Below are 23,819 nucleotides of genomic sequence, written 5' to 3' on the forward strand. Positions count from 1 at the left end.
TTGTAGACAGTCTTTATTGTCACCATCCCAAATCCCAGAGCTAGCCTTAGTCACATTGGAGAAAGTGACTAAAGAAGGCAGAATACTACAACTGCTCCCCAGACATCAGACTATTATGACAGCGAAGTGCTCAAGTAATCATTGGCACCACAGTTTTGGGTTAACTTCTAAAAGATACAATCAAGATTTCTCCTTGGAGCTCTGGCTGGTGTGGCTCATTAGATTGAGTGCCAGCCTGCAAACCAAAGTGTTACTGGTTCAATTCCCAGTCAGGGCACATGCCTGGGTTGCAGGCCAGATCCCCAGTGTGGGGCGTGCAAGAGGCAACCACATATTGATGTTTCTTTCCTTCTCTTTCTCCCTCCTTTCCCCTCTGTCTAAAAATATATAAATAAAATCTTTAAAAAAAGAAAAGATTTCTCCTTGGAACTCATCAAAAGTCTTCTTTATGGATCTGCTCCAGGTCAATACAATTTTGCTCAGGATAAAATATCATCTGTTAGGGAGTTCTGAGTACTACTAAACACCTTAAATTTATTAAATGACCAATATGATATGAAGGGTTTACAGGGAAAAGAGATCACTTTCATATATTTCAAATACACCAGTGAGCAATCAACACAAGTCATATGTTTCAAACACATAAGTCATTCCTGGTCTGACTCATCCTTCAAATAGCAGGCTCAAGACTAGTGGTTGTTTTGTCAGCCTCTAAGTCACTTTTGTATAATTGATTAACTTCATTGCATTTAGATATTCAAACATTTTTCACCAATAGACAATTTTAGCATCACCAACACAATTTGTTTTCAATTACCAGCCCCACTAATGGCCTTCTGAAACTAATGCTTAAAAAAGTATTGGAAAGTTCCTGTATTGTCTCAGGGCTATATACATTTTCTGTACAGCAGCAAAATAATTTGATGTTATTACATATGAAGGCTTTGGGATTTTATCTTTCCACATAACATATTCAAGTCAAACAACCACATCACCCTATTCAACACTGGGAATTTCAAGTGCCCAGTCTGTTTTCCAAACAAATAAGAAGATCTATACAGGCTCCTAACACCAAGGACATTGTTGTGTTTGTTGTAAATGAGTCAATGAATAATCATAAAACACATCTTGGCAGTAACGAAATGAAGATTAGTGATGGCTGGTCTAAACTAGCTATAAATTTTAGGACAATTTTTTAATGAGGCCAAGAAAGGAAACTTATCAGCATTTTTTCTGTCAGGGCAAAATGAAAGAAAGCAGGAGAAAGACAGAAAGGAATCTAGGGTACTTGGTATTTAGGAGAGGAAGAGGGAAAAGAGTAAGTAAAAGAGGATGAGAAAATAAAAACCAAGCAAAAGCCAAGTAAATAGCTAGAGGACATACGACTTCTAGGTGAAGGGCAGAAATTTTCAGTTTGAGTTTGTCCTGGAGGGAAGCCTGAGGAAAGATTTCTGTGCTGATGTGACCTTCACAAATAAAGAAGGATCACAGCTTTGGCATTTGGGGTGAAATATAGGTGAGAAAGTGAAATAGGGGTGAGAAATAGATTGGATGGAAACAGCAAATGGCAGAAGAAAAACCAATACAATAACCAGACAATACCAAAGACAATAACCAGAGCCAAGTCATGATTATTATGACACATAGCTCTTCGACAAATCCTGACCACTGCAGGGCCTCCTCTGGAAACTGGTTTGAAAGCCTGTTTGGTACATGACGTCCTTTGCCAACTTAATGGGGAAAGTAAGAATTTTTGCCAGGGATCATGACAATTTATTCTGGTTCAGTAAGAATCCGGACAAGCCCAGGTAGAATCTAGACTCACTGTTCCAAATTAAATTGGATATTTCTTTAATCCTGCTTTAGGGATCCTTGGCCAAACATAAGCCCAGAATGGTGATTTTTGAAGAAGGGAAAGAAGTGGGGAGGGGACAAATGCCCTGAGAACCTGGTCCTCATTAGTAGATGCCCAGGAAAAGCCAGGTAGATGAGAGCCTTCACAAGGGAAGGATGCAGATAACAGGGCTAACGTGTGTCTTCTGTGCATTAGCAAGTGCGATTGACCCTTGAACAATACATGTTTGCACCGCACGAGTCCACTTATATGCGAACTTTTTTCAGTAAATACTGTAACTGTATTTCCTTTTTATTATGATTTTCTGAATAACATTTTCTTTTCTCTAGCTTACTTTATTTTAAGACTACAGTATATAATGCGTATACAAAATATTTGCTAATTGACTGTTTACAATGTCAGTAAGACTCTTGGACAACAGTAGGCTATTAAGTTTTAGGGTGAGTCAAAAGTTATACACAGATTTCGACTGTGCAGGGGTTTGATACACGTTCAAACCCCGTGGCCTTTGAAACACGTTCAAAGCCCAGCTCCACGTTGTTCAAGGGTGAACTGGAATTCTTAAAGCAAGAAGAAATGGTGTTAATGCAGAAAGCAGCCAGCCTCCACACGGCACAAACTCTGCCTGGCATCAAGAATCAGTGTTTAGTTAGCTTGATCTTTGATGTAAAACTGAGCTCTGTTCCTCATGACATCCCCACTAGTTTTTATATGTGTTCTCACAGTTGTTTCTTATCTCTGTCTTCTGCCTTTAGTGATCACTTTAACTTTATCATCTAAAACCTTGCCTTGTCACTTTCATTGTCTTTAAAAAAGGAGGTCACAGAAACCTTGTCTTTTCTAAAAGAAACTTTTTTTTAAATCCACAAACCTCCCTCTGTTACCCAAGGGGACCTTTAAAAATTTCCCATAAGCCATTAAGAAAAACTTAGAAAACCTTACAGAAGCCCAGAGTTCCATTTTATTAATTAATTATCAATAAAATAATGGAGACTGATTTCCTACAGAAACAAGGATTCAAATAATATTTAACTGCAGTATTTTGGGTAAGTCAAAAAAAAAAGAATGTTCAAAATAGTGGCAAAGTTGGTTAAGGATGGGGTAAGGCATATACTAAGCTATCATTTTTCCAGAGCTCTGAAGGAAAGAGAAGAGTTCAGAGTTGCTGAAAAGCTGTTAACATCATCAGTAAGACAAAACTTAGGAGAAATATAAATCAAAATTCTTGTTATTTAGCACCTGAGAATTTTCTGTCTACAAAAGAAAAGAGAAAAAAGAAGAAAGCAAAGACCAAGAAAGAAAGAGCTAAAAAAGAAACACAATTTAAGTAATGTATTATAAAAAATAGCAACTTTAACAAAGAAAATATCATAAAGATATAATTGGACATTGCAAATACTTGAAGTAAGAATTGTAATTTCAGAATTTACTTGCTTGAATCCAAATTCCCATGTTTAAAAATATCCTATGAAGAATTATAAATTCTTCTCTCTGAGTCAGATTCCAAGCCAGCCATATTGTTTCTGGTTTAGATTTTCTATCAGTCTGACAAAAACCCAAGAATCACTGGAGCAGAAACTAGAGGTCTTCTGCTCTTGCCTTGTATCTTGAACTAGCTGTAAACAAATACATGGAGTTACATTGTTTTTGCTAAAAGTTAACCAGATGGAGTTCTGGAGGGGCACCTTTAAGACCCATTGTTTAATTCCAGGCCAGCCTGAGGGCGCACAATCTATGCAGTAGCAGAAGGGACCACACTTAGAAGGGCCTTGCACTTGGTTCATTATTCTGCTGCCTTTTTTTAAACAAGAACCCCCACATTTTCATTTTGCACTGAGCACTGCAAATTATATAGCCAATTCTGCCTTAACACTGTCTAGTTTCTGTTTTCTTATTGGTAAAATCAGGATTGGAAAATTTCCAGCATTATTTCAGCTGTGGGGCGCAGTAACACACAAGCTTCTGTATTATCTGGTATTTAGGGAGCAGAAGTCCACTACGGCTCTGAGAAGACTTTCAGGATTCCATTCCCAGGATATGTTCTCATCCAGTAAATTGGCCCCTATTCCCAGATAACAGAAACTGCAGGATTATCAAATTGAAGGATTATCTGCTCCTTCTCCCTCCTTTCAAAGACAGCTTCCCATCCCAGAGCCTGCAACCAGTTACGTATTGCCACAGGAATGCCACAAACAAAGCACACTGAAACCAAGAGGCTTAGAACAATGTCCATTATTATTGCTCACAAATTCACAATTGGCCAGCTGCTTCTGCTGATCTTGGTCAGGCCTGGCTGGGCATTTCTCTCGCTGGAGAGGGATAAGGAGAGGGAAAAAAATTGGAGCCACTTCTGTAGTTAACCTGCTGCACTTACATGAATCAGAAGTTCTACTTGCTGGAAATACTCCACCCAAAAACACACCTTTGTGCGACCCTAAGCAAGTCGGGTAGAGTCTCTCCCTCCGTTGCCTCATAAATGAGGACATCCAGTCAAGTTACCTCTGAAACCCCTTCTGCTCTGACCTCCTCCTAATGTATGAACCTCTTTGTTCCCATTTCAACCATGATTTCCAATCATCTTCTTCCTCCTCTGGAGCAGATACTCATCTTTGCATCTTAACAAGACATTTAATCACAGATGTATCAAAATGATCAATTTAACCTACTTTAATTGATATAAGGTGCTCTGTCAGGTCCTGAAGAGATAACTCCAAAAACAAGAGTTCAGAATTCTCAGGGGAAGAAGTTTAAGCTCTCAGCCCTGCCAGCAGTCCTTTTACGCTATGTTGGAAAGGGCAAAAATGGTGAATTCTCCAGGTCCACTATCTATGGCTCTGTGGCTCCTTTGTTTCTATAGAGCAGAATTCTTTCTCCTTCAAATGTTCTCTGAGCTACCCGCACCTTCCCATCAAACTGCACCAAACATTCCATGGCCTAAGCCAAACTGGACCAGCACAGCTCACTGCTGACCTTTGAGCAGGGGCAGCGTACCCTGAAATGAGAGGGACAGCAGCCTCTTCTTGCAGAAACCTGCAAGGTTGTGTCAGCCTTATGCTTGCTGATTTACATGGCTTTTAAAAGGCATAATCATAAAATTTTACTCCAGAATTAACTCAGCCAGTCAGATCTTTGCCCAGGCTGGAAAATTTTAATTTATCAAAGTGACTAGACAATAGTTTAATTTTTTTTTTCCTTATTGGGGTGAAACTTTGGTTTTCATAACTTTCGAGACAGCTTTTTTCTCCCAGTAAGTTCTCTGAGAGAACCCTATAAGGGCCCAGATCTTGTTTTATTTTTCTTTAAAAAGATCATTAAAGCACAGATCTGCACTTCTAATGTACCGGGTCAGCAGAGGCACCACAGAGATGGATTGACATTCTGCATGAGGCTTGCCAGGCACATGCAGTGGCTGCTTCTTCAGCTGGTTCAGGGAATGGGAGCTAAATTTGGTTTATCTCATTGTATTTTAAACTACAGACTGCTTCTTATGCTGCCAGATATGCCTTTTGTTTGTGCATTCATTTGTGTGTCACTGTCTCTAAAATAAACCTGCCTCCTCAAATCAGAAAATCTTCCACTAAGCCAAAAAAAAAAAAAAGAAGAAGCAGCATAATGATAGAGAACCAGCTAGTCTATCTTTCACATGATAACATGCTCATTTCCCCTTCAGTGGGTTTTATCATTTCGTTGAGTCAGTCCATCTTGGCATTAAGTTGGAGCAACATAGTGGGTTCCATGGTCAGCCCTCAAAGTGGCTTTTGAAGGTCACTGATATTTGGCCATTGATCACTTTGCATACCTTTCAGTCAATGCAATGTTCTCCTCTGTGAGGCTTAGTGAACTGTTTCTCCAGTGATTAAACCAGAAAATAGATGCTCCTGGAACAAGGCCTTCTGAGGATGGATTGGTAGAGAGAACAGAGGATGGGAACACAGGGGATGTAAAGCAGTTTGGCCTCGCCTTACATTTATGAAAGGTCTCATTTTTTTCACTTTCTGTATATAAATTAGCTTATATATACAATCACAGAGATACAAAATTGAAATCAGGCATTAATTGTATGCCCCATTCTGCTTCTAATATACGTTAATGTTTATAAACTGTAATTATTTTTAAAATAACATACACTTGCAATACACATGTTACAGTAAATTTTTTAATTTATTCAAGTGACCATTTAAAATATACTGAAAACTTTGTCATCTTTATTTTAATGTGCTTATTTTTCAAGTAAACCAGGAGACACAAAAGCTCAATTATTGGAAGTTGCTGGAGCTTTTCTTAACCTCTGAGAGGACCTGTTTTAGACAAATTCATTTTTTTTTCATTATTTACCTTTTCTAAAGAAAATCACTGGTCCAACAGAAATTGGAGCAGCAAATGTTCACATATTTGGAGTGGGGGTGGGGAATAGGCACCAATTCAGATAAAATATAATCAAGTGCTTAAGTCCTAGAGAGGTGTTGGCATGGTCATCTGTGAGGGTAAGGACAAGGCTGGGGGCGAACATCTGGATATGAGAGTTTCAGAGCTGCCTCAGGATTCCCTTCCACAGCTCCCCTTAAGCTTTCAGGGTGTTGCTGCAGTGTTTTGACATGGCACGCAAGATCCTTGAGAACCTGGTCCCTGACCGCCGCCTAGCTCTTTCTCTCTCTACTCTTCCACCTAGAACCTTTGGTTTGACCATAACACAAGACTTAAAACAGTCTTATCAACACTGTTGAACAGCTCCAGGTTCTCAAACACTCTGTTCCTCCTGCCTGAACTGCCCCACCCCTCTTTCCCCATAGGATCTTCATCTTATTTATCACAGAAACTCTTATCTATCCTTCATAAATCAGCCTCCATCGTATACCTCAGGACTCAAAAAGGACCCTGGGAACACTTCCATCAATTATGAGGTTATAATCTTTACCTCTGCTCTCCTTGAGGGAAAGGCTATATTTTAGTCATTGTTTTATCCATGATTTACAGCACAGTGTATGGTGGGAGAAAGATTTAATAATGAAGGAATACAGAAACAAATGAACCAAAAACTTGTTAGAAATGCAGACTCTTGAGCCCCACTCCATATTTACTGAATCAAAATCTGCATTCTGGAATTTCCACTGGGGGAGGGGAATGGTTTTATAAAACTCTCTCATGCATTCTCTACAACAGAACAGCTAATGTTAAACTAAATTTGAGGCTGGGAAAGATACTAAGGTGAATTACCTTGCCTGAGCCTCAAGTGAACTATGAATTATTAGTAAACACTATTAATAGCTCTCACCAACCTGGTCCCCAGCTTCCACCACTGTCCTTGAAGAGACATCTGACAGTCCAGATGGATCAGATTTCCTGATTTACATTCTAAATTTAACTTTTCTTAGACATGTCATACCTAGAGATTTAGTGTTTTTGGTTACCACTTAACAATTCATATTCTTCCTTGGGACATTCAAGAATTGTTTCTCTACCTCATTTCATCCCTGAATTGTTCACGCTTGGCAATTTAATGATTTCCAGCACTAATGCTGGATTGCCAATGGAAGCACATCAGGAGAAGACAATTTGGTTTTAGCCCTGCTGGAAACTTACCTGCATACTTTGCCTGTGTTAAGGGCCACTCTTAATTTAGACCATTAATTTATTGAAAAATCAGTCATGCCTGTCTAAAATTCTCACTTCGCTACCCAGCCACATTCCTGCAAGTAAAACACCAGCATAGCAGCCTTGTGACAGCACCCTTCCAAAGCTCCGTGAGGGTAACGTAAACATGCCCAGTCTTGGAAGCGCAGTCTGGTGGCCATGCCCCCTGACTGAGGCGGTCTTTTCCTGGCACCTGATACACATTCCTGAAGATGATAGAGTGAGAAAGTGCTGTGGCCCACGGTGCAGGTTTGCACATCTTTAAATCTGGTACAGCGACATTGTTCTACTCTGCTTTATACAGTCTTTGCAAAATTCTGTTTAAATGAGTTCTTTACTAGATATTCAGAGAAAGGAAAACATTTCTATTGATGTATTAAAAGGCGGTCAGGCCCCAGAGAGAGCAGTTAACAAATGCCAAGAGGGGCAGCAGACATCCCTCAGAGCCCACTGCCTCCAGAGCCCTGTGTGATCGTGGATGCATCTGGCAATGAAGGGCTCATGCTAGGCTGCCAGCATCTCCCCATCCTCCAGCCTGTGGAAACACAAAGCATTATTTCTTCCTGGATTCCATGTCATCAAAGATAATGGATTCACTTTTTAAAAATCCTACAGCATTGTTGTTTGATCTTGGTAAGAGCAGGAGCTTCTTATCACAGTTCTGAAGGTTTGAGGGGGTGCTGAAGTAAGTAGACCTGGTTTAAACTCAGCTCTGTAACTAATGTCTCAATGACCTTCATTGAATGGCATAACTTTTGTGTGCATAGATTAAATGAGATAAATTGAATAAAGCACATTGTATTTCCTGAATTATTTAATAAATGGTAGCTGTTGGTATTTTTGTCTTACTATTTTCATTAGTAATAACATAGCCTGAACTAGGACTTAGATCCTTTGGTATTTTCTGAGAATGATCCTCTGTTCTGTGGTACTAGGGGACTGCAAATTACAGCTCAAGTACCAAATCTAGCCCATCACCTGTTTTATAAACCAAATTTTATTGGAACACACACATGCTCATTTGTTCATATATGTAATCTATGGCTGCTTTTGTGCTTCAGTGTCAGAATTGAGCAGCCATGTGACAGAGATCATATGGCCTGAAAAACCTTAAATACTTACTATCTGTTCCTTCACAGAAAGTCTGCCTATACCTAAAGGATAAAGGATGTTCTATGATAAGATCAAAATAGCAGAAAAAAGAAACATAGCAGCAGAGTCAATTCTAAGAACAGAGATTTGACTTTATGTGGACTAAGATTGCCTAGACTTAGGAGTGAAAGGTAGAGTTTGAAGTTTCACCTTTGTCCTTCATAATTGGATAACTTTAGGCAATCATTGTCAACCTAAGCTGGTAAAATGGAGATACTAAGAATATCCACCTTGCACATTGGTAGTGAAGATTAAATTAAACAATTTACGATGAAGTCCTATATCAATATTTAAGTTCTATAAGAATTCCTTCATTCCTTCATTCATGTGACAGACACCAGACCAGATACAGAGGATTCAGAATGCAGAAACAGAAGCAGTCTTTGGCCTTATGGAGTTTATGTTCTGGCTAGGAAGACAGGCTGCTTGAAGCTAAGTGTGTTTCTTAATTAGTCTCTTTATAGTCACTTTTTTAAGATACCCATTTCTAATTGTGAAAGCATACATTATAGGAAAATTCCTAGACTTTGTTATGCTGCTTTTGGCTCACCCTGGGTCAGATATTAAGCTGTACACCTTTCAGCATTTCGGCAGTTACTTGTTTTTATTCAAACAGTGGATTAGCGAGTCATTCAAAAGAAACACATTCACAGAGTTAGACAAGTTGTCTGGTGAATGTGACACATGTAGAGATACCCACAGAATGATTTAAGCCTTGTGCATTTATAAAACAAAGTTCAACCAATGAAAATAGTGCTTTGCAAGGAAATTCACAGACCATATACAAATATACATCGATCTGGCACAGACTTATAAAAACCAACTAAGGAAAGAAAATGCATGCCATCAGAAATATTTCTGTTTTTTGTTTGTTTGTTTGTTTGTTTGTTTGTTTCACTTGGATAGCATTACTTTCAGGGAAATCACAAAGAATAAGCAGACAAAAATAAATTTGATTTAAAATTTTCACCTCTAAATCATGTTTCAGCTGAATGACAAAGAACTGTTTATTTGTTTTAATTCTAGGTCAATGTCCCTTGATGCTTTTATATGTCAACTTATCTAGAGTAAATTTACATTAAGAGCACATCATTCCTCACTAATTTTATTAATAAATTTCATCTCCTTGAGTTTTCACTGCACTGTAGAAACACTAATAATGTGCTAAAGATTTATAATCTAGTATGAGATACACCACTACCAATTTCCCTGTTAAAAAAAGTAGTATCAGTCTCTTTCTTTTTTTTTTTTTTTTTAAAAAAAAGGATCTCTCAGATGCTGGTCATCGTACAGGCATGTCTCCCAAGTCAGTCATCTGACTGTGGTTTTTACGCCCCATGCACAAAAAGAGCATTGAGTATGAAAGCAGTAAATGAAAACTAGGGGCTGTTGTCAAATTGTCAGCCATTGTGCTCATATTAATAACCACTGCAGCTGTCTGAGGCTCAAATTAGCATCTCTGAAACAAGCTAAACACTTCCAGCACTATTTAGAGCCATTTCAAAGATAACAACAAAAGTTTATGTTGAGTTTTTTTTTTTTTGCTAGATTGCCTGTAAAGTAAAAATCTCTTCAGAAACCTAAACTATCCCCCTTTTTAGATGCCATTATAAAATTACCTGATGAGTCCTTATTTCCAATTAACTAAATATTCCAAAGGCTGGATTCATATGCACATTAATTTATACCCACATACTCATATGAACTTACATAAATTCTTGTAATTCAAAGACAGAAGAGAATTTTCCCTAGGACAGGAACACTTTTCACTTATCAGATACCTCAAATAAAGAAGTATTATTCTTGGTTTCTCGCCATCACATTTGAAGAGAATAACCATTTCCAGCAAGGATTACAATTCAGGCTGAAGCCAATGAATGTATCTCTGAATCTCCTGGATAAAGAAGACGACCAGTATGCCTTTAAAGGAACTGCTCCACTTTAGGTACGGAGAAAAACAAGGAGTCCATCTTGGGACTTGAGAAAACATGTGCTTTGAAACAGATGAGCTGGCAATGAGTAGTCAGTCATTGTGTCAACTGCCCAGCGGGGCTGGACGTGTTGACCTCAAGCCACACTGCAGAGGTTCTTCAGATGGCCTCTTGGGTCTTACACAGAGGAAACTTGCTGCGTAAGCTACTGAAGTGAGCTTCCTGAATTGAACAGTTGCAAGACACAACCCAAGCCCTGGGAGCAAATGAATTTACTTATCAAATAAGGAGCAACAGTGAATACTTTATTTAAATGGCAAGTTCCTTCACCCTCTGTTTCAATCTCACTCTTTAAAGTCCAAAGTCTCCTTATTCCCTTTGGATTTGCACTATTGAGAAACACCAGATCTACTCTTAGGAAGTCAGAATCCTGGGTTTTAATGTTAGTTCTGCTCTTATTGCCCCATCTACCTCATTTGGGTATTAGAACAAATGGATCATATATATACAGAAGTGGGAAAGAGGTTTATAGTTGTGAATTCATGAAATGTAGAGTTGATAAAGCTATTGTAATAATCATAACCTGCATGTCTTTTTCCATATAAATAACTGTAAACCTACTTTTGCCTACCTCTGTATAAAAGCATTTTGAAGAGTATAGAGTAATAATCTACTTAATAGACAAACATTTACTAACTCTCTACTATGTTCCAGGTATATCTTAACATCCCATCCTTAGAACAATGTTATGAGATAAATATTCTTTATCTTACTTTACTTTCACTGATGAAGAAAATGGGTCTCAATAAAGTTACATAACTTGACCTAATTATAACATGATGGGAAAAGCTGAGATTTAAATTTGGGACTTTTCATTCTGAGTCTAGGTCCATCTGCTCCCATGTCAACTCTAAATTTACACTAATATATTTTTTAAAATCCTAAGATTGAAATGTCTTATATAAAGTTAGCAGGTGGCTTGAATGCTTTAACTTAATGGGCGCTAACCTGCTTGTGTGGGAGAAGCTTCTGTTCACTTCTTTGAAACCTGGAGGGATGGTGTTCACAGGGAGCTGGTTAGTAGACCAGGTGTGAGGGCAGACATGGCTCTCCCTGGGATTTCCTACCAGAGGAGACAACAGCAATGAAGAAGATGGTGGTGATGACTGGCTTCAAAAGCTACCATGTAGGCTACAAAGTTCGTTAGGAGCTAGACATTTCTTAATTGGGGAGCCCTGACTTTCTGCAAAGGAATGCAGGCTGCGAGAATTTTATGGCATCCTAGTGGAAAATGTTTTCAATTGGGATCTTTCCTTGGGACCACTTAAATCACCATGTGTAAGAAGCTCTCAATTCCTGGTAAGTAATGCCAATATGACTACAACATAGAGCTTTTGAGTATATTTATCCCAATCAAGTCATATAAGCATAAGTGAGGGTACTTAGTTATATATATATATATTCCCTTTCCCAAACAATAACTTTCCCTCTTATTTGCCAACAATGATGTTTTAGACTCATATGCACAACTCTAAGACCATAGAGGAATATGAGTCAAATAATTGTGTCTATTTAATTAGTAGGAGTCTAATAATTGAATCAAATGCAGAACCAAGCTTACTCTAAGCCCTCTACTTGCATCGGCAGAGGCACCAAGCCTCACAACAGCCCAGACGACTTCTTCTCAACAGTTGGCATGGACTGTTGCTGGGAAGGGGAACACTACCATGCAAAATGGCTCCTTTTCTTTCTAACACTGGTTCCACAGCCAGAGTCAACCTATTTGGATTGCTTTTACTCTACCGCCATTCATTGAATTGCTTTGTATGCCTCTGTCTCTGGGGAACTTCCTTTACACTACTTATAAATGAAGGGTAAACAAAGTAGTTCTGGATCATTCCTGTACAGGGTGGAGCTGGAAAGTGGCAAAACAACGTCTGTTCATTCAGAAACAGAAGACTTTTACTTATCATACAGGAATGATGCATTTGGACTGAAAACAGCAAAGGAACATAAGTCCTGAATCCTCTTTCATCTCTCCCTAATCCTATAGCATCTCCCTTAAAAATAGGAAAAAAATCTACAGTGTGCACATGAAGAAGATTCCCATAAAAAGAATTACATTGCTAAAACTCCCATGATGTTTCAGGAGCCACCTTTGAACACGATAGGAGGGAAAGAGACAGGTTTTGGTCCAGCCAAGTGTGGGAGACACTAGGAGTTCTCAGTGATAATCTGCCTCAATCCAATTTAGAGCCTTCAGCTTCCTCAGCCCCTGATTTTGATATCTGTTGCTCCTGACCTCACTTTCTTATCTCTGCTTCTCCTCTATACATTTTTATCTCTATGATCCTAATCCTAGATTCTAGCAGCCTGGTCCTAAAGGCTCTCTGCATTGACAATTTGGAATTACAACTGTCTGCTTAAAATAAATCTGCCTACAATTCCCAATGGAAATAAAACTCATTGAGCAGGAACTCAGTATATTCCTAATCAATGGCCAAATAGCAGAGATATTTCCTTGTTTTGAGTATTTACATAGACTTTAAAATAGTTGGATTGGAACTAGATTTGGGAAGTTTTCTTACAATTTCTTCTTAACAGAAAAATATTTAGATCATAATGTTCCCAAGGAATCCCAAGAAGCCATTTAGTCTGCCTCTCTGGAATTCTGTGCTTTCTCACAGATATTCAGGTACTGGGGACAGAACAAATTGATGGTTATGTGAAGCCAAATAACTTATTTGTTATTTTGTCAAGTATCCCAATGTGTGGGTAGGAAAAGGAGCTCTAAAATGAGCTGTCCTTATGTGTCCTTTGATTGCTACCCTTTTCTTTCTCTACAAACTGGCCATTTGCTCCCTGGGCATCTGTCTTGTTGGTGTAATTTAATGCCTATCAGTCTGGTGACAGAGAAAGTGATGAGGCGTCACCATCCCTTGCTCCTCAGCTATACTTTTACCAAGTGGAAGTACAACTCTGAAAAGAATACTGTAGGTCCGTAGATAAAGAGGTGGGGAAAAGTGTGGCCACTGCTGGTATGATGGATAAAGTAGGTCCAACCAAAATGAAGGTGGCTTTGCACAAGGTGTCTATAATAGGTGAATTGTATTTCCCAAAAAATATGTTGGAATATCAACCCCCAGTACCTGTAAATGTGGCTTATCTGGAAAAAGGATCTGTGCAGATGTAATCAAGACAGTCATACCAGATTAAAATGGGCCCTAAATCCAATGACTGATGTCATTGATGAGCTTAATTTTGAGTGCCCAACTCAACTAGATTTGCATTTGAAAAGTAGGTGCATTTGGGTTTTGATTTTTATGTACAGCCCCTCTCCCTGCAATTTCACAGGGTTGTTTTTGCAAAATCCAAGCAGCCTACACAAGTTCCTTTGCTTAGTCCAAGTCTTCTTGATGATGGAACCACTTGTTCCATTGTGCTTTACCGGTCAGCAAATGATCCCTACCTCCTCCCTAATTAATTCTAATTTAAATGGATCTTTCAATAGATCAGGGATTTCAAACTTAGAGTTTGCATAAAAATGCACTCACAATATTATAAACCTCTGAAGATCTTTAGGTCTTGTGCTCAAAGATTCTGGAGTGAAGAATTCAACACTTCCCTTTCATTTCCACTTCCTTTGTCTTTTACATTTCTCAGATTTTTCTCTTCAGTGATTCCTTCTCTCTTTCTGTTTGCCTCTCTATTTCTCTCCATCTTAAGCCTGATGAGAAAACCAAATGATTTGTCACAGGGATGCTCCCAATGGTGACAATGGACAGATGTTGGCAAGTAAGGAATCCACCAAGGCTCAGAAGCTCTTTGTAAAAGGCTTCCAGACTTTACCCCTGCCTCTCCTCCCACCTGTATCAGCACCCCGATGCATCTTAGACTACAAGGAAGGCATGTGTTATGCTTTCAGCAAGCCATTGTCCCCAGGCCGAACTTCTGGGGTCCTGTTCCTGACATTTTGAGGACATCTCTCTTGTTCTGTGTCTGTGTTGCAGGCTGTACAAACTCTTATACAATTGGACCTAATGATTTTCTATTTATAGCTCCTTAGGATCTTCCAGGAACATTCCTATCATATACAACTGTCTTTTTCATCCTTTTGTTTTCACTTCCAGGGATGTACATTAAAGGCAAGTCACAATCTATTCATTCTGCCTGTCTAAAATTTAATGAGTTATCCTTATAATGAATTAGTCTTTATTATAATGAATTTAACTGGAGAAAGAACTCCACTCATAGTCACTCTCATTTTCCTGACAATTTTTTGAGATTTTGCCAAAAAGAAAAGAGACCTTGTTGATGTTCAGTGGTCAAAATAGAGCTAACATTTAAAACCAGTTACTTCTAATTTTTAACAGCTTCACAGTATTTCATTATAAGCACTTACCAAGCTTAGTTAACCAGCACCAAACTGACAGATAGGTTGTTTCACTCTTTTACTATCATTAACAATAATGAAATCACTGTTTCTCCATATTCTACCTATGTATGCGTTGGTGTACCTGTAGGAGAAATACTTTGACATTGAATTTCTGATGTAGACGGACTATGACTTTGTAATTTTTGAAATGTATTGAAAATTACCTTCCACAGCGTCGCACCAATCCCTGTCCCACCACTGATGTCTGTCTCCCCTGGACTGTCCCTCATATCTCACTAATGCAGCGCGGTATCGTGCCAGTGCGTCTTTGCCGTTCTTGTGGGTGAAGGTGGAATCTGACTGTGGTTTTAATTTGCATTTCTCTAGAGATCAATGGGATTAGACATCATTTTAGATGTTTAAGAATGCTTTATTTTCCTATGAACCATTTACTTCTTTATCTCTTTTACAATTTTTTCCCATCAAATGTTTATTTTCTCATATTTACTTACATTTAATCAATTAAGAAAGTGAGTCTGCTGTCTATATGATGCAAATACTTTTCTTAGCTGCCCATTTAACTGTATTTGTGCTGTTTTTTTTCTTGCAGATTGAAGATTTATTTCAATAAATATATCGATAGTTATTTTTTATTTCTGGATATTTATGTCATACCTAGAAAAACCTTCCTCTTTCTAGCACTTACTTCTCTGATTTCTCTCTTTTTCTACTTCAAAAGAAAATGCTTAATGAATGATTCCCTTTTCTCCACTGATAATTATGCATGCCACTGTTATATACTAAATGTATATTTATATATACTTCTGACTGTGCTTCAGTCCATTAATTGGTTTATTTTAATTACTATCTTTTCATAATTTACTATCTGATATGACTAGGCCTAACTCATTATTCTTCTATTCTTAATTTTTGTGGCTATTATTGCTCCCTGAATTTTCCATATGAATTTAGCATGAGCTTATCTAGCTCTAAAAAGAAATTCTGAAGGTATTTTTTAATTTAATTTTATTTTTCAATTGCAGTATACAGTCAGTATTATTTGTATTAGTTTCAGAGTTTTAGGTATACAGCATAGTGGTTAGATAATTATATACTTTACAGTGTTCCCCCAAACCTGAAGCTATTGATCATGATTACATTAAGTTAAGGGAAATCATAAATATATTTATGATGAATTGTTCCCAAAACATGGTATTTTCATTTGTTAAAGTCATATTTTGTATCACACATTACCTTTTAAAAATGTTCCTCACACAAATCTTGCACATTTCTTGTTTAAGTCTAGGTTTCAGTTATTTCATGGGCATAGTGTCTTTTTCTCTTTGATATTTTGAAAGATATATTTTCTTCCCTTATAAAATTTAACTTGCTGGGATTTGTATATATAAAATTTATTATTTTGTATATGAAATTTATATTTAGTATTCTTATTTTCCAGGAAATATCAATGGCCCCACATAACAGCAGTATGAAAAATCACTCAGGGAGTGGGAAGAAAAGGATACAGACATTTTTTGCCAACTCAATAATATCAGCTTTCCCCTTTCCACCTTGAGTCTTAAAAGGTATTATTTTAGGATCAAGGAAAGGACATTCAGACAGGGACCATATTTGACAAACTGAATGTATAATTGATTCCGAAGGGTTTAGATAAAACCATAGATTATAGCTCAATAATCAAAAAACATAATGCAATGTGCTTAGCCTTGCATTTCAAGCCTTCTCTTGAGGATGTAGCTTTCAGATTCACTCATCTCGTAATACTCCTGAGCGTCCCCACATGACCTCCCATACCAGTCATGGCCGCCTCCATCCTGTGACTGAGGTACCATCACTGCGTGCCACGCCTGCAAAGTCGGACTTCCATACCACTGCTCATGATACCTTGCCTGGAATGCTACCCTGCTATGTCTTGTCAATTCTAAATCTAACCCTCTCTTTGAAGACAGTGTCTCCTTTAGAAAGCATTCTTGTGCTCTCACTGTCTATAGTCTTATCTCTGGCATTACTTATTCATAGAAGCATTTGTCTCTAAATAATTGCCAGATTTTGGAGTCAGACCTCTCAGTCTTCAAGTTCCAGCTATGCCACTTACTGATTCTATCATCTTAGATAAGTTCATTACCTTCTCAGAGCCTTGGTTTTCTCCTGTGTACAGTAACAGTAATAATATCTAATCCACTTCTCACCCATAGCTATTATCAGAATTAATAGACTGAAGTAATATCCAAACATCAAATATCAAGTGTAAGGAGCCACAGACTAAAAAGTCATGCTACAAGGAGAAAGAAACAGAGCCCTTTCCTCTTGTTCTAAAAGGGATTCCGAAAGGGGGAAGGAAGAGAAGAGTAGCTGATCTCCTCTTGTTATTCAGCTGATACGGTCAGTCAGGCAGAAGGCTGCCCGATCCTGCCGGAATATCAAACAGGCTGCATCACAAGTGCCAACACTAACAGATTATGAATGTCTGCCCAAATTCCATGTTGAGGAGTCTGAGGACCCATCTGGGTAGAGAGAGAGCAGATGGCTGCACTCAGTTTGTAATGGCTGCATGGGCACGAGAAGGAGAAATGGCAGAATTAATGCCACATGTCTGTTTTTCTGCCCTCAGCTTTGAGGATCCCACCATAGGAAAGCAAGGAGTTGACCTGCTACCACTATTGACCCAGTGATTTTTTTTTTTCCAGATTTCTCTGTTGCCATTAGGCTGATTGTATCTTAAATTGGATTTGAGTTACACTTGTTCTTTCAGTGTCTGACTAGAAATATAGGCCACCACTTTGGGCACACTTCAGTCAGGTCAACAATAATCTATTGTTCTGACACTGTGCAGGGCGCCCTGTGCTGGGGGCATAGGAAAACCAATAGCATTTACTGAATACCTCTCTCATGCTAGGCACGGTCAGGCACACAGTGAGACTTTTCATTTCATCCTCAAAAAAGCCCTGCAAAGCAGGTATCACTCTGCCCATTTTACAGATGAGGAAACTGAAATTATTGAAGTCACCTATGTTGCTTTTTTAAAAATTTTTTTATTGTTCAATTACAGTTGTCCCTATTTTCACCCATTACTCTCCCTGGCCCCACCCACCCCCACTTTCCACACTCAATCCCCCCACCATTGTTTTTGTCCTTGGGTCCTTTGTACATGTTCTTTGACTTGACCTTTCCCCTCCTCTCTACAGTATCATGTGCCACCCTCAAAGGGCCTCTGACTGTGCTATCCCCACTCATCTACTGCACACTCAAAGGAGCTCATTAAATTTTGGGTCAGCTGACATACATATCCTCTACCTGCTAATAACAGAGTGATCCCCAAGGCCTGAACCTGTTCAGATCTTCCAATTAGGAGCCTTACTAATCTTTGTCTTCACATAGAAGAGAGAGACTGTCAGCCCAGAACGAACCTTGGGAACTTTACAAGACTACTCGGTGATCTAAATTTATACTACAGGAGCTGCTAACAGTTATTTTATTTATGACATTCTGGATCTCAATCCCCTTAGTTTCATCACTCCCAATTAAGCTTATGTATGCTCACAAAGCATCATTACATGATTTAATGACAGAGTATTTTGAATTAATTATATGCCAACATTTTATAACATATTTTAGTTGCCTCACTAACAGTGGAGCTGCTTTTTATAGATGCACAAATGAGGGAAGCTATGTAATTGAAGTTCCATTTCTGAGAATTATCCCCTACTTAAGGTAAAATGTACATGTTTCCATATGTATATTTTTAGAATTCCATGATTTAACATGACTGACTTACTGTCAGTAAATATTTAACTGGAAAGAGAAGACTGTACATCTCTACTTCATAAAGCTGAGTAGGCTGAATAAATTAAAGCATACCCAGACATTTATTAATTACTTTTCCTATGCTAGTTATTGGTGATGGATGAGGTTAAAGGTAGATCATCATTCCACAATGGCCACAACTACATTTGAGTCAGGGAGATTATTAAGGCTCTCAAAAAACAGAAGGATTTATATTTTAACTGGAGTTAATATGTGATGAATCAAATGAGAAAAACACTCAGCTCTCCCTGAGGCAAATGAGGTGACCATGACCTCTTCCAAGGTGCTAAGTGTTTCCTGAAAGTATAATTTTATGTAACAGTTTATTATACTTTACTCCCAGAGTTCTCTCATAAGACTAAAAGCGGGTTTCCCAATTCCTCCTATGCTCTCCCCTCCAGCTGCATTGATGGGGTCTAATCCCATATCTCCAGTATCCATTGTTCTAATACTCCCCACCTCCTCTCCCAAAACTACTTACCTCCTACCTCCAGCCTCCCCCATGCTCCACCACTCAGTTTCCCATCTTCTTTTATACATTCCCCAGCTTCCACAATCCCCAGCCTCCCCTGACTCAAGCTCCAACCCCCTTGCCTCCCTAATTTTCACCACTCAACCTCCTTACCCTCCACAGCCAAGCCTCCCCACCTCCTCCCCTTAGCTTCCCCACCCTCCCCTCTCCCCAGCCTTTCTGCCTTCTATCACCCCCAGTTTCCCACATTCCACCACCCATAGACTCCCCAGTCTTCACCCCTCACTCCCCTAACTTCCTCACCATCTGCCCCCCAACTTTCCCATCCTCCACCAACCCCAGATTCCCACCCTTCACTCCCTATAGTCTCCCCACTCTTCACTCCCTTGCTCCCCCATCTCCTTTCCTGGAACTGCTTCGCCGAGGTTCGACCTTTATGCATCCTCATGCCACCATCAAAACTTACCTGTCTTATATCCTATTCTATCAGGGTTCCCTCTCTAATAGAAAACCTGGTCAACAAGTTAATACTAAGTATAAATGGCTGATGATAGGTCAATGTGTTACATTTCAACAAATAATTTTAAATAAAAAAATATACACTGCTTGTATGAAATACAATACTCGCTCTAGAGGAAAGCAAAAATAGATGAGGAGTCAGTTGTTTTGTCCTTCTCTCTTATTTTTCCCTAGTTGAAATGACATCATGCAATGAAGTCATCCACTCAGTCTTAGCTTCAAATGAATTTGACTCTTCAAAATTAAATCTACCTCGAAAGGACAATGGTCAACTACCAGGGAGGTTGTTTGAAAAAATATGCTGCCAGGTCTATAGATAAGTTCCAAAAGAGATGGTTGCTTTTACTGAAAGAGCATAGACTTTGGCACATTTGGATCGATATGTGCTCAAATCTAAGCTTGGCGATGGTTCGTATCAGGAAACTCAGCAAATATTTCCAAGCCTCAGATTCCCCATATACATAAAGGAGATAAAACCACCTACCTTATAGATTAAATAGATAAGATTAAATGGCAGATAGAATATTTTAAATAAAGGCAGCATCTTAAGTAAGTATAAAATTTCCCAACAGTCAACATTTTATTTCACAATTAATTCCTTGTATGTTCCTTTACACAGTAAAAAAGTGATATTATTTATAGCTAAGCCTCCTTCAGGTGACCAAAGACCGACATGTTGGCAATCTACCACTTAACTGCATATTAAAAAAAAGCATTAACTCATCTGAAAACTCCCCACAGAGCAAAAAAGTCTGTGGAATTTTCTGAGCCTACCAATACCATATAGTGGGGCTGTAAGGTAGCACTAGAATGTCACCTGTAGCACTAGAATGCCTACATTGTAGCTCTGCCTTCCTCAGTGAATCGAGAAATGGGCAGTTCTAAGCTTGTTCAAGTAGGAACCATACTCTTTCTAAAGATGGCTCAAGGTCAGGTTACTGTGATCTTTTCTTGTGCTGAGTGAAGAATTCAGGATTGGAGCTTTGGGATGCATTTTCAATGACCATATGAGGGCTAATGCCTTCTAAAGACTTTATGTGTGTGTGTTGGGGTAGAGCGAAGAGAGGGCTGCTTTTCCAAGGCATAGAGTCCTGCTCTGCCATCGTACTATGTGGAGAGTATACTTGCAATCGGTGAAATCTGTCTGAATTCCATTTTACCCCCTTGTTATCTGGGGTCAAGTACTGAAAATTCTTAAAGCTAAGTTTCCACATTGGGAGAGTAATTATCTCATCATAGGCTGCTTTGAAAATGACAGAGTGATTAGTGGTTTAGAGGACAAACTGAGCCTGCTTAAAGCAGGGAGTACGGTTCCTGGCCCGTAAAAAGAACTCAGCAAATTCTGCTTTCCTTCTTTCATCTAGCCCTAATCTCATATTCAAGGTTGATTTTACCATTAGCTAAGTAAATTTCCATCTATTGGTATAATTTTACAGGCAACAAGAAATTCATAGAAAAGCAAACAGTCCAACAAAACATGACCAATTTATTGATTCCTTCCAGCAGAGCCTCAACTGACTCACTCACTTATTTCATGTAAAGCGTGTGTCCCCTCCTCAAGGATGTCTTCCCTGACCATCCTATCCAAAATAGCCCCCTTCATATCATTCCTTATCCCCTTCCTCTGCTTACTTCTCTTATAGTACTTACCGCTCCTTGAAATTACATTATACCTGTTTTTGTTGATTCCCTGCCTTCCCCCGCTAATATGTAAGCTCAGTAATGGCAGAGCGTTTGCCCATCTTATTCACTACCGTTCTCCCAGCCCAGCATTTAGAACAGTGTCTGGACACATTTGACACGTGCTCAATATGTTTTTGTTGAATAAATGAATAAAGGATGTTTTAAATTCCACAACCAGTCTTAATTTCCTTCCCTTAATGCTTATATTACATGGATAATATAATTTAATCTTCTGAACATCCTCCATGAGGTAGGGGCAATTGTGATCCCCTAATACAGGTGAAAAAATGAAAGTTTAGAGATTAAGTAACTTGTCCCAACACAGAAGTGTAGATAGGATTTGTTCTAGGTTATTGGACTACAGAATGTTCTGCATCTCTAATTTCTCCCCACCCCCTCCTACTTCTACACTTAAATTCAACTGTATTTTGAATTGCCTCTCTATTTCATGTCAAAAATCAAACAATTGTTGGTATGGGTAACACCAAACTGTTGTTAGTCATTTACCCTCCTTGGTGCACATCAGCTAGAAAATAGGGTTGAGGAAAAGGAGAGTCTGGAGATCTAAGGACCTGAGATGGGAAATCTTAGAAACAAGATACTGGCATGTAAGACCAATGATCTGTTACAGAACTCTTCCAAATGCACTCTACCTTGTAAACATTACACACCCAGAGCTCTCTTCCTCCTTAACACTGAGATGTTTTTCCTATGCAATTTAGCATCTCCGGCACAGCACAGGTCTGTGATTCGTGTTTTGACAATACTTCCTTCCCTCAGTGTAAATGAAGTCATCAGACACAAGATGAGAGATTGCCAGGTTTTTTTCGTTGTTGTTGTTTTTTTCTCCAGTCATTTTTTTCTGCATCAGTAAAAGTCCAGGAAAAGGTGATGGCTGGTTGGATTTTATTATCACTTTGCAGTTACAGCACTCAGTAGTTTTCCATAGGACAGACCACAATCAGCCTGTCACTGTTATCACAGCAAACAGGAGATAGATGTTTACCACAGGGAAAGAAACAAAAATAACAAGGTGGGTAGGGAGGAAGACTGCTTCCATGTTGTAATCTGAGAGGTACCATAAACTACCTGTTTCAAAGTATCAGTCTTAAGTCTTTGTTTGAGATTTCCCATTAGTGTCATTTCACTTCCAGGAAGAAAGTCTCCAGAAGGTTCCCTTACTTAAGGCAGGAAGGGCACGTAAAGCATAGATTAGCTCCCTGTTGCCATAGCAACTGTAAGCAAGGCCCTGGGGGGATGAAACTTTGGACAGGTAAATTTCGATGAGGAAGAAAAGGGACAGAGTAAGTGGAGGCTAGCCACGGTGACACCGTAACTGATGGCCCTGGGCAGCCATAGGGCAATCATCTATACAACAAAAAATGACTCCTCATCTTAGCCAGATACAACCTGAAATTTCTCCCTCACAAAGTTATCCATTGTTAACCTTAAAATGGTTAGTTTTTACAAAAAGTCAAACCTTCAAATGAAAGTTTCCAATGCAAAAACAAATCTTATAAACATAATATCTTAGAGCACAGGGAATTCTTAAAGGTCTTCCAATTCTATCTCCTTCTCTTACAAAAGAGTGCTGAGAGCCCCAGAGGTTAATTATGTCCTCTAACCACCTAATGACTCTGTCATTTCTAATCATTGCGAGGAAAAAAACCCAGGAATTCCCAGTGCCCTCCATTTGTGTGCACTGAAAAATCAGTTTGCATATCAGTAGGAAATGTCAACATCAAGGCCAAGGATGTTTAATTTGTTCATAATAAAAATAATAAAACCTGACATGTATTGAGTACTTTTAATGTGCCAGGCATGGGGCTGTTTCTTTACAACCTGTATCTCACTTTACCTCTGAATAGTCCTGTAAGGTTTGTTTATCCCATTTTACAGATGAGAACATCAGAGTTGAGAGAAGCTAGGTAACTTGCTTATAGTCATCATCACTCCTTACCATAATATTAAATCATATCTCCTGGCTATTTCCATGTCTTGCTTTCCTATAAGAAAACCAGGGATCAATAATTAACTATGTTCATGAGCCTAATGCCTCCCTCTGACCGCCAAAGCCATCCCCAAGGAAAGTGATCCAATTATAGCCAACTAACCATGTTCTCTAAGAATCTACTTTTTAAAAAATAGTTTTGATAATAAGTGTAAATCATGTTTAATCTACAACATTTTAAAACACAGACAAAGATAAAGGAAAAAATTAAAATCTGTTATTATACCAAGAATCACATACAGGGAAATCTATCTTTTTTCTTCCATTTTAAAGACTGCTACACTCATATTCTTGCAGAAATCAGCTATAGCCTTTAGTATTTTCTACATGTGTCATTTAGCTTTAGGGAAATTCATGTAGTGAAC

At 38.6% G+C, this 23,819-nt stretch overlaps 1 pseudogene; it reads right to left on the minus strand.

Moving 5' to 3' along the window:
- LOC129069736 (transcription factor BTF3-like) overlaps nucleotides 1-16,797 on the minus strand; it is a 151,500-nt pseudogene extending 134,703 nt beyond the window's left edge.
- Nucleotides 16,798-23,819: the final 7,022 nt, after the last annotated feature.

Source organism: Pteronotus mesoamericanus, unplaced genomic scaffold (assembly GCF_021234165.1).
Source record: "Pteronotus mesoamericanus isolate MK-2021 breed Mesoamerican mustached bat unplaced genomic scaffold, CSHL_Meso_final contig_24, whole genome shotgun sequence".
In the NCBI taxonomy this organism is placed as follows: domain Eukaryota; kingdom Metazoa; phylum Chordata; class Mammalia; order Chiroptera; family Mormoopidae; genus Pteronotus; species Pteronotus mesoamericanus.